General features: G+C 44.3%; 1 long non-coding RNA gene across 1 annotated transcript; it reads right to left on the bottom strand.

Moving 5' to 3' along the window:
• Positions 1-1,088: 1,088 nt before the first annotated feature.
• LOC142774182 (uncharacterized) lies at positions 1,089-3,626 on the bottom strand. The gene is made up of 2 exons (XR_012886349.1): positions 3,489-3,626; positions 1,089-1,215 (listed from the first exon to the last, which is right to left on the bottom strand). It is a non-coding gene; the product is annotated as an uncharacterized LOC142774182 (long non-coding RNA).
• Positions 3,627-4,532: the final 906 nt, after the last annotated feature.

Consider the following 4,532-nt stretch of genomic DNA (forward strand, 5'->3'; position numbering starts at 1 on the left):
AAAAAAGGTTAGAGAACACTGCAACATGATGACTATTTAGGATGGTTTGTACAACATACTTGATAAAAAATATTTTCATTTTTTTACTAGTTGAGCAGAACATTTGAAGAAAAGAGAGGAGAAGATAGGATAAAGCCACCCACACTCATAACTAACATGGGGTAGGGGTGGGTGAGGGATTGAATATTAAAGGGAAGCACACATGTGCAGAATCCCTAACTCACATGTTGAAATCCGGGCCTCGACTCGAAAGATCCTGAAATTTATTATGTATAACAGATAAATCAACCACGCATTGAAAAATTCCATGCCAGCCTCGAGTATCAAAAGTTTCACGAATTTTTGAACGTGGAAGTGCTTTCAGCTTCCCTTACCTTATCTTTTGCTGAACGTATACCTGCGCACTAGAATAGGTTTTCCCGGGCAAACACAAGATTATCAAGATATGGCTGCGTCCTTTGATGATAAAAAACATTGATTGATTGATTGATATGTGAAGTTTAACGTCCCAAAACCACCATATGATTGTGCAAGACGCCGTAGTGGAGGGCTCCTGAAGATTTAACCATCCGGTGTTCCTTAAGGTGCGCTAACATCACACACGGGCCTCTGCCATACCACCTGCATAAAAATGCGACCGCCGCAGCCGGGGTAGAACCCACAACCTACAGGGTGGCAGCTGAGTGCCGAAACCACTGTATACACTACCACGGTCGACCTCACTCACCAATTAATCCTCCATGACACTCACCCTACCTGTTTTAGTTGGGTAGTTTGTTGGAACAGATGGTACTAGACGCGTGCCTTTGTGTCCCAAGTTTCGTTCACAAACCTCAAGATAAGGCCACATTCATCAACGATCTTTTCAATGGGTTAATTTCACCGGGTGCAAACAATCTGTTGTACTATTGATTAACCGTAACTTCACCTTAGCCGGTAGTGTGTTTTCACAGTTTCTACTTTTGTTTGTCGAATAAAGTTTTGTGTTAGTAAATGTCGACGCTTAGGCATTGCTTAGAAAACACCCAAGGCGATATTGCAGGGGTTCGGTTTAACACATTCCCAATGTTCGTAGTAAGAAAAGAGAGGAAGAAGTAAACGTTTATTTAGAAAACAGTGTTCCGAGTGAGGCCCGGTGTCACCCTAAGGTGGGAGGGTTCCCTAGTCCAGGAACCCTCTGGCATCGACTGCCCTCTTGGTCCTGGCGACGAGGACCTGGAAGACCAGCGACAACTGGTAGTAATAAAAGAACTGAATGTTAGCAAATCTTACGGACTCTCTCTTTGAAAACCTTGGGCACTTTGTACGCTAACCTTTCATTTGTTATTTTATGAATAGAGACGCGCGCCTAAAGGATACAGAAAAATCCTAAAATTTTATAATTTTAGGAATTAAATTTTAGTTCTATGCATAGGATAACGAGTAATGCTGGACGAGTTCTTGGTTTAACCCGAGCAGCCATTGAGCCTTTCCAGGACGAGGTAGCTTTGTGGAGTGTACTAGCACCGGCTCCACTGACAAGTAGTGGAATGTGCTCCCTCCTGTCTTCTAGCTGGTCGTGCAAACATCTCCCATAGTAGAGTACTTAGTACTCTAAATCGTCAACCACTTTTTCTAAACACACAGATCGTTAACCACTTTTGGGGACGGCTTTTTGCTCTCCAATAGTAGAGTACCAAGTACTCTAAATCGTTACCCACTTTTTCTAACCACCCCCCCCCCCCTACTGGTGCCCATAGTTTCCTTTGTGCACCCTCTTTCCACCCCAACCCGGGAAGCTTTAGCGGGACGGCTTAGTGCTCTCCCATAGTTGAGTGCGAAGCACTCAAATTCGTTGAAATTTTTCTCTAAACACGTCCTAACCCATTTTCTATACGCACATTCATTTTTACAACTCAAAGTTCTCCCGTAGTTGAGCACATTATACTCAATATCAGCGAACATTTGTTCTGAACGCATGTCACATTGCGGTTTACCTCTTGGCTGCCTGTGCGAACTCGTTCATGGCGTAATCTTTTTGACGACGTGGCCTTATCAAGTGTGAGGTCACCGGGAAGGCTTAATAACCTTCCATAGTAGAGTGCCATCAAATATTTACCCACATTTCTTGAACACAGCATACTCTAAATCGTTGAACATTTATACCAAACACACGAAGCTACTGGCATGTTTTCATGGCAAATGTTACACCACTCCCCATTTGATATGCGATTCCGCGTAATCCCATCACAATCAGACAAAAAAAAGCACAAAGACACACGAAACTGCACTACACAAGCATTGTCTAACGACTGAAAGTTTAATGGAAGAAACGCGTCTTATGTACGCACACAGGAAGGCATAAAAAATCTTGGAAACACCCAACGGGCATGTGATCACGTATTCTGTAGATACAAAAATGTCAGCATATGTGAGAGCAGTTGAATGCTGGCTCATGCACCTGTCCCTTGCTTTTACGATTTCAAACACTCCAGTAATTTCGTGCGTGCGTTGGTCTCTATGTCTCATCTCTACAGCGGTTTTGTTTAACTAAGCTGCGCAGCAACACTGCCGGCAATGGAGGGCAAGATTCGTAGATGATGTACCTTTCAGAGATGTAGCACGCTCTTTCTTGCATTTTTGTGCTCTTTCGTGCGCTTTTTTCTTCAGCTGCTTTGTGACGACATGACAGTCGGCTAATGTTCAGCTGCTTCCCTTCACCACCTTAACATTTTAAGTTCACAAGGTTCAAAGCGAAGTTCACGAAGTTCGAAGCGATCCCTTCTGTTATTTGAAACAAAACCAAAAGATGGAGATAAACAAAGCAACGGGTGCGTTTGAAGCCTACAAGCACGAAGACGAGGCGAATTTGTGCACTACCCATCATTCTCACGGTCACTGAACGATTGCAGCGGGAGAGCCTCCTCTCATTATAAAAAAAAAAACTCTATTACTGTCAGCTTTCTCCATACTACTTTATTCAACACCAGATCACTCTCGCAACGTCACTTTGCAGATATGCTTCAGGCAGCGGTGTTTCTGATCTGGGGCTTTATCGGAAATATGCACGTTTGTGTTTCCGGTTTCAGATAAGAAATTTTGTGCATTGTTAAACTTCATGGGGGTTCTGACACCGCTGCTAAGTCAAACATGATGTTTTACTTAATAGCGAACCTTTAACTCATAATATGCATAATATTGATCCATTTACGATGCACTGTGACGACGAGATGACATGCCGACAAGCCGAGACCCTAAGGTTCGTCTCTCTTATAGAACGCAAAAGAGCACACAAAACAAACATGTATTGATGAGTACCATAGTTATTACTTCTTTTAGCAGGGTGACGCAAATCTGGACTACGCACTACCAACTATATAGCAGTACATTGGCTCTTCTGACTGTAGCAGCAAACCAGCAGCCGAGTGACCTACCAAATTTTTTTCATACCCTCGGCCTTGTGCACCCTTTGCTCCGGGTGGCCTATATATATTTACAGCCAGGCTTACCTTTCACAGCGCGCCCTCCCAGGATCTGTAGTGCATCGTTGACCAATGGTGACGTTTTACGTATTGCCAGAGGACACAGGCTCTACGCAGGGGAGCACTTTGTCCTGATTAGGGTTGGGCCACGTTTATCTCGCGCTGTTGCCGTTGTCTGCTGAGGAGACAAGTTACCAAACAGTTCGAGGCTTCGGTGGTCAATATCCCCCCGCTCTGTGCCTTTCAGGTTGAGCACTGCAGAGGCTATCGATCAGCTTGTGGCTTATAGAGCCACATGCTGAACGATAGCTTCTACAGTGCTCAACCTGAAAGAGCCACATGCTGATCGACAACTATTCTCGCGGAGTTCTTATTTCAAGGTAAGGCAGTAAAAGAAAGCTGCTTTTATTCTGTGGGGAATTGATTGCTGTGTGGGGCTTAACGTCCCAAAACCACCACATGATTATGAGAGATGCCATAGTGGAGGGCTCCATAAATTTTGACCACCTGGGGTTCTTTAACCTGCACCCAAATCTGAGCACACGGGCCCACAGCATTCCCGCCTCCATCTAAAATGCAGCCGAGATTCGATCCCACGACCTGCGGTCTTCTGTGGAGAACTCTGTCTACGTGCGCAGGGCACAGAACAACTTGACGATATTATATTTCACCACCGAGGTATACCACGAAATGTGCATGTGCAATCGATGGGATCATTCTTATAGAGCGGTATTTATTCTTTATGATGTGCACTTGTCTTCTTGACTGATGGCATATACCCTAGCTAATTGAATATTGCCACATTGCATCCGGTGTCTAAATACAAAAGTTGCTGTCAAGTGTTATGTTTCATGGAAATATGAAACCTTGAAGAAACTAACTTCGTGAACAAGGGGTGTCCCGAGAGCTGACGTTTTGAAAGGTGGATTTGCCTTTTCAAGGCGGCAACTGCTACTTCGAGAAGCCAACCTCAAATAAAAGATGTCCACTTGTCGAAACGCCGGTTCTAGTAGCACTGTCTCTAGAGACGACCTGCGTTCGTGAATTTTTCATCTGCTCCTAGTCTTGTAC

This window comes from Rhipicephalus microplus, chromosome 10 (assembly GCF_043290135.1).
Source record: "Rhipicephalus microplus isolate Deutch F79 chromosome 10, USDA_Rmic, whole genome shotgun sequence".
Taxonomy (NCBI): Eukaryota; Metazoa; Arthropoda; class Arachnida; order Ixodida; family Ixodidae; genus Rhipicephalus; species Rhipicephalus microplus.